General features: G+C 36.1%; 1 long non-coding RNA gene across 2 annotated transcripts; it reads left to right on the top strand.

Moving 5' to 3' along the window:
* The first annotated feature begins 3,336 nt into the window (after window positions 1–3,336).
* LOC140015405 (uncharacterized) lies at window positions 3,337–7,173 on the top strand. Of its 2 annotated transcripts, XR_011822058.1 has the most exons (6): window positions 3,337–3,727; window positions 4,131–4,182; window positions 5,102–5,143; window positions 5,371–5,403; window positions 5,607–5,807; window positions 6,868–7,173. It is a non-coding gene; the product is annotated as an uncharacterized lncRNA (long non-coding RNA). The 2 variants fall into 2 exon arrangements; XR_011822057.1 differs by lacking the exons at window positions 3,337–3,727; window positions 4,131–4,182; window positions 5,102–5,143 and having other exon boundaries at window positions 5,195–5,403.
* The last annotated feature ends 171 nt before the right edge of the window (window positions 7,174–7,344 follow it).

Below are 7,344 nucleotides of genomic sequence, written 5' to 3'. Positions count from 1 at the left end.
ACAGTGTTTGTGCATACTTACATTGAAAATGGAAAGATAAGTCCATATTTGAAAAGACAGACATAATAGATAAAGAGTTACAAAATACTCTTCTTCCTTCACCTTTTAAGCTGCAAAGACTTGTCCAAATTGAAAACCTGATGATAAAATGAGTGGTCTGAATCTTTAGAGAACATGTCTATTACTCCACCTGAGGAGCCATCCTGAGCCCTAAAAAGTACCTCTCGTAGCAAATCTTGAACTCTCATGAGTCCCTAAAAAAACCCTGAAGTGTTATTGATCAAATCAACCACGAAATTCACTATAGACACAAAAAAATCTTTAAAGTTAATGATTTTGTCCTAAGCTTGCTCCTTTCTTTTTTAAAACAATTTATAATGAAAAAATTTACATACATGTGAGGTTTAATAAAATTTACTGACCAACCAAGTGCTGGTTATGACATAAATGGAGTAACAAATTCTCATTACAAAAGTGGAAGGGGTGTTGGCTTTGGTTGTACACTAGTAGCATGCAGAAACTTCTTCAAAAGTGTCCCCAAATGAATTTATCATTTGACCTTTCAAGGGCAGAGTAGGTGAACAGACATTTTCATAGAGGGAAGAGGACTCTTGTCTTCAACATTGTGAACTCCCGAATTTGCATCTCAAACTCCCAGCAATTAAAAATATTGCTTTGTGAACTTTAATTTTTATCTGCTTTGCTGTTATGTATTCAAAGGCAAACTCTTGTCAACTTTGGGATTGTTGTAGTACTGTCATAATGTATGCCATGTTGCATAAATGGCTCACCAACTCGTCCGAATCCGAGACGACTCTGCCGAGTCATAACCGGAACGGTCCTTACCGTTCCGATACCGATACCCGGAACACCGATTATACCATATCCGATTTGAATCGCTTCGAATTAGTCGATAGTGACCGAGTTAGAGCCGTGTAGAAGAATACCAACCAAAATCTCGGATTCGACTCGGATATGAACCGGTCAAATCATAAACAGCAACAAGAGCACTTAATAATGCACCTCTTTATTTTTCACTTTTATCGGAACCAAACAAAACATGAACACAGAGAGTCAGCCACCCATGTTTTCTTGTTTTCTTTTTCAGCCGCAAAGACAAGATTTAGGGGAAAGGAAGGATAAGGGGAGAAACATACCGTCAATTTCTGTGTGCCTTTTGCAGAGAGGGAAGGAGAAAACAGAGAGAAAGGAAAAAGGAAAAGAAAGAACAAGGGTCACAACAATATCTGGAGTGATTATTTGGAGAAGCGAGCTGAAGGGATTCTTCAATTTCTTCATCGTCTGGCTATGAAGGAAGGAGAGAAGAAAAATAGAAGGTGACGGCAGAGAGGGAAGGAGACAACAGAGGAAAAGAGAAAGCGAAAGAAAGAATGAAGGTGACTGCTGAATATCACATCTGGAGCTGAAGGGGTCTTCAATTTCTTCGTCATCTGTACCGGGCGAAGGGGTCTTCAATCTAGCCGTGAAGGAGGAGAAAAAGTGCGAAAAGGAAATTGAAAAAAAAATGAAGAAAGGGACAGCTAAATCTGAGAGGAACAACACTAGTTGCAATGATCGTATACTCTCTTTGGCTGCTGAAGAAGTGGAAAGACGGGGTTGCTGAGTTGGATTCTGCATCATCTGTTCCTACACCTTGGTATTTTTTTGTTCTCTTGTCCTTTCTCATTTATGGGTCTCTGCTTTGTAGAAAATCTGGAAAGATTTAAAAAAGGACAATTGTACAAAAATGTTGTTGTTGCATGTTTCGTTTTGGAAGTAACATGCAATTAATGAATTATGCTAAGAGAAGCTGGGCTTTTGTACCGGATCCAGAGATAGGGAAAAAAATAGAAGAAAAAATTGGAAACACTTAAAGTCCAAGTTTGGCCCAAATACTTAAGTGAAAATGCTTGTTTCTTTATGTCTTTGTATTTCATAATATTATTTGATAAATATTTGTTTCTTTTATTGTATTGAACTGAATATCGCTATTTCCTTTGTGTACAGAGATTTGTATTGTATTATGTAAGATATGATGATTTTATTCTTATATATAATTTTTTATCTCATATATAATAGAATTAGAACGCACATTTGATTCTAAAATCATTTATTGCTAATGCTATAGGCCCTTATGGTAATGACAGCATTATTTTATTTAATAATCAGTAATTATATACGATAATGTAGGCATTTAGCAAATTTAATTTGATAATTGTGTTTTTAATGGTATTTTCTATTTTTAGTAATTTTTAATATTTTTTGAAAATTTTTATATACCATAATGTGCGTATCACCCGATATTCAACCGATATGCCGCGACGGATGTGGAACAACCGAAACAGCGATGCGATCGCGACCCGCGACAGCGAACCATGGTTGCATTAATGTGGCATCTTTCTTTTTTTTATATTTCTTTTATAAATTCCCGTTGAACACGTGGTATTTGATGTCAAATAACAGGAAAAATGAAAGAAGGAAAAAAAGATATCAAATGGGAGGAACGTTCTGTAAAGACAGAAGTCGAGGGGGTTAAGAAGGTTGGCTGATTTCGAAAATGATAAAGTTTTGTCCTCGTTTTACTTATCGGGAATAAAACATTTTTGATCTCATCCCAATTTGATATATAGGTGGATGTTTGGTATATGCCATACTTTTATATATTTTATTCTCCAAGAGTTAAAGTAGCGAATTGGATTGATGTCCAATCAAGTTGGCCTAGAGCAAGTTAAAACATTTAGTCAAACAAGGATCAGATAAAATAACCCAATGAGAAAAGAAAGTGAGTTTGGGAAATCAGTTTAGAACCCGAACGGTTTAGGCACCGTTGCTTTGACTCTAAAGTTGCTTCAGATTGGTGTCATGGTTCAAAGACTCGGCCGAGACAGAGACGACTATGCCGAGTCGTCACCGAAGCGGGGCTTCCCGATCTGATACCGAGACAAGATGACTCCGAGATAATGAATCGCCGAAAACTTGATCGAGTCACCGAGAACTCGGCCGATCCGTCTCTGGGACGAATAAAAACGGCCGAGTCTCCCGAATCAGCTCGAATTTTTATTATTTTTACTAATTTTTTAATTATTTTTTATCTTATTTTTTCAATAATTTTTAGAATATTAAATATTTCAAAATTTTGCGTTTCGCCGAAACCGCGACTAATATGCCGAAATCAATACGGAACGGTCCGGGCCGCGACCGTTACCGCGACCATGACTTTGAACCATGATTAGTGTGGGGTATGGACAAAATCAGTGGGCATTAGATTTATTGCCTTTACTACTTATGAAGTGCTTTTGGGTTTTAGATTGATTATTCTTTTGTGAATCTCTCTTGTATTGGTGGATATGAGTTTCTCACTGTTTTAGTCTTTTCTCTTCTTCATGGGTTACAAGCTCTTTCCGGATTTTCTTGGAAGGTATAATCGAGCTTCTTCTCTCATTCAGTTGTGGCCCTGGAAGTATTTTTGGGGGACAACACAAAATAACGGACGAGTACAACATATCAGCCTTGCTAAAATGACTTGAGATTTTACGAATGCCCAAATTGAAATTTTACTCTGTGCTGCTTGGTTATTGTAAATGGTGTACGTCGATGGGTGTCAATGCTGGTGATGTTTGATGCTGGGACTCGTGTGAGTTTCCACCAGTATCAGGTTGTTGATAAGGAGTAGAAATTCTTCCTTTTGGGTACATTTCCTATTTGAAAAGGAAACAGAAATAGAGTGGTGAGTGAGCAGTTTTCTTGAAGAGGAGGAAGAAATAGTGGTTATTTTCTTTTCTGCATCTTTAAGCTTGTTTATATTTCACATGGTTGGATTGTCATTGTGGTTCATTAGCCTTTTGCCTTCTTATGTTAGTCTAGTGCGTTTTCCTGCATAGGAGCTTATTCTCTCAGTTGTGTCTTGATGATGACCTGAAATGGTTGCATTGACACGTTTGTGTGCACGTTATCAACCATTTGTTAAGGTGTTTCTATGATGTCTTTGAAAGTGTTTTGTGTTTGATTATTAATTATTACTCTTTCAGATTTTGTTTTAGTTTTTACTGTGCTAGGACAGATGGAGTAGAGCTGCTTGTCATTTCAACTTCTTTATATTTTAGGCTGATTTGCTCTTCCTTTGGATACAGGAATTGCTCGGCGAAATGCAGAAAAACGAGAACAGTATGAAATGGATAGAAAGTATGAGATTATGTCCTAAATTTTTCTCTTCAGTTTTTTCTCCTCAATTGTTGTATGAATTCCATTTAAAATGATAATAATGTATCTAACGGGTAATGATAATGTATAATTACTTCTTGGTGAATGGAACTTTTGGTGTACTAACGTGGGGTCTTATTTAGCTGCTTTTTTCCTCTGCAAGAAAGAAGATTGACTGTACTTTTTGAAAAAAAAAAAAAGGAATTTTTTTTGAAACATAAACAAGTTAGATACTGAGTTTAGGATGATGATAGGATTTTATGCTTCCTTAACCATTTAACATTGCTTGCGATTTTTCTTTACTCTAGTTGCAAACAGATTCCGTAATGAATTGCTGCCGTTGTAAACATCGTAGTTAATCTTGAAAATTGATAAATTATGTATGTTGCTTTCTGCAGATTGGCTGGTAATGTTCCTTTTCTGTATCCGTCTTAGCTTTGGCGGATGTTCGTACCTATTGTTTATCAGTGTCACATTTTGGGATACTTAATTGCTTTTACAAGCCACTATACTGTTTGATGCACAAGGTTTTCAAACTGCCTTACAAATTTATGTCTCTTTGTGCATGTTTAGTTCATGGTTAAAGGCAAACACTTTGATGGTTTATTGTTGTGTCACTGTTACAATTATTGAGGCAAATAATAAAAGAAGCAAAGGACAAGTGTTTATTTCTTTGTAAAACTGACACTACTCATAACATGAAATAACTCTATTTATAGAGTTTAAACCAACTCCACTAACTATCCCACTAACTCCACTAGCTACTCCACTAATTCCACTAGTTATTCCACTAACTCCACTAATTTCATTAATTAGGTAAAATAAACAAATATGATTAATTAACAACGGTAAATATTTCTAACAATGATATATCTCTAAATTTAAGGCATTTTGTTGGCAGGGCGTCCGTAGAAGACACAATAAAGGGACACTGCAGGATGAGGTAGATAATCCCTTTCAGAACTTTTGCTACCGAACTACTAGTTCATTTGCCCTTTTTTTTTTTTTTTTTTGCTACTGAGTTAGTAGTGTTTGCACACATGCAAGATCAAAAATAGAAAGTTTGCTTTTCTCATATAGTTAAAATGAGAGTGCTTTTCAGCCTCTGCACAGACACAAAGGATGATGGTTATTATACTGATGGTTTCCACTTTTTGCCCTTTGTGCCAGGGAATACTACAATCGCCGGATAGAAAGATTGCGGTATGACTTGCTTCAAAATCTTCTTTGCTGAACAGACTTGCTGCAAAACTTGAATTGCTAATTGAACTTCTAATGTTTTTTCATATTTTATTGGCATTTGCTAGAATTTTGACATGCTAGGAAATTATTTGAACTTTGCATCCTTTGGTTATTTCGTTGTTTGGTATTGAAAAAATCACTAACAACTTTTGCCTGTGGTGCAGTTCACGGATTGCTACCCTGGAAGAGCAGGATATCGCAACAAAGTTCAAGTGCTTTATTTGCTGCGAAGGGATTTAAGCGGGAAACTATTTAAACTTCACATCCTATTGATATTTTGTTGTATGCTATATAGAATATCACTAACAGCCTATGATTGTGGTGCAGTTCCCCGGTTACTGCCATGGAAACCAGGAAAGCACAAGGTTTTTTCTAAATTTCAATAACTATTTTTTATTACATTTATTTGCTGCAAAAGGGTTTTAACTGAATAGATCAATTGCTGGTTGTGGAACTACATGCAGCAATTGGCTATTGATGGTTGGATTATCTATTAGATGTTTCTTATCCATGTGTAAGTCTCTTTGTTTTTGGGAATTCTGTTTGGTTTGTTATATGACAGCTTCAGTGTATGCTTATTGTAGCATTTAAATCAACCAGATGGGTACTTTGCTTCTTTCCAAAATGGTCAGATGCATGTTCACTGCTTGAAATCGCATACAGGAAATCATGCTTTTTGTACACTACCTCAAAGTATTTGATGGACATTCAAATTTAGCAAGGGCCTTCTGGTCCTAGTGTCCTCTATCTCCTACCTGCTTACCCAACTGTATTGGGGTTTAGGACTTTTAGGTGTCTTTTGTGAACCAATTCATGATTTTGTTAGATTTTCTCTCTTTTTAAGATTCCACATATTATGGATCTCCTTATTGAAATGAAACGTTAAACGTGCATGTTTCCACCACACCTCATGTTTTTTTCCCCTTAAATGACACTTGGGTGTCGCTTAATAATTTTTTTTTTTGGTTCTATTTTTTTCGTATTTGTGTCAAAATATAGACAACTTTCATCAGCAACTTTGCTGACAAATAACCTTGAACATCTTTTGCATTTAAAAGAAATTTCACACTGGATTGGGATATATTTAAGCTTTGATGTGGTTGCATATTGCGCTGAAGCATAGGCATCACTTTGTTCAGAATCTTTTCTTACGAGTCACTTTTGTGTTAATGTGCATTACTCTCACTGGTGGGTGACATTTTAATTAGGTATAGGCTTATTCATTGAATTGTGATGATTTTCAAATTTTGTAGAGCTTGTCAAAGGTTCACTTTGGCATTTTTCCCTTGTGCCTATGCTGCACTGTCTTTTAGTGGATTCTTGAAGACCGAGTAGCCTGTAGTTTGGGTATGTTGTGGTGGCATGTGGAAGCTTTGGTCTCATTTTTCCTGTTTTCTTTTTTTTTTTTCCCTTTTCTCCCCTCAGGGATGTTGGAGGGGTTGGACAGGCCTGAAGTTGGACATCAGTGTCTGGAAATTATGCTCTGAATGGAAGGAGCCAAGCTTCCGTTGGTGTTTTGAGATTGTTCATGATATTTAAATCTCTGTCAGTCTGCTACATTTGGTTATGCTAGGTCACTTGGGTCAAGACAGACTCTACCGTGCTTTTGAGTTATGCTAGATGACTTTGGTCAAAGTCATCACACTGTACTGTGCTTTTAATGGTCCGAGTGCTACCTCGGTTAAGAGGTGCATTTTTATGCGAAGACATATAGATGTGTTTATGTGTACATATGTGTTTTCACCATACATTCTGGGCCAGTTTGTCAAATGGTTTTTTACCCAAATTTGTCTGCTACCAATTTTTTTTTAATTGATTTTAACTATAATAACTTTAAAAAAATTTTCAAAGTTTTTTAACCTACACACTTCAAAATATTCAAAACACAAAAAAAAAAAAAAA

The sequence above is a fragment of the Coffea arabica genome, chromosome 10e (assembly GCF_036785885.1).
Source record: "Coffea arabica cultivar ET-39 chromosome 10e, Coffea Arabica ET-39 HiFi, whole genome shotgun sequence".
Classification (NCBI taxonomy): Eukaryota; Viridiplantae; Streptophyta; class Magnoliopsida; order Gentianales; family Rubiaceae; genus Coffea; species Coffea arabica.
The sequence above is the reverse complement of the archived record's forward strand: the minus strand, read 5'-3'. Positions and strand labels throughout refer to the sequence as shown.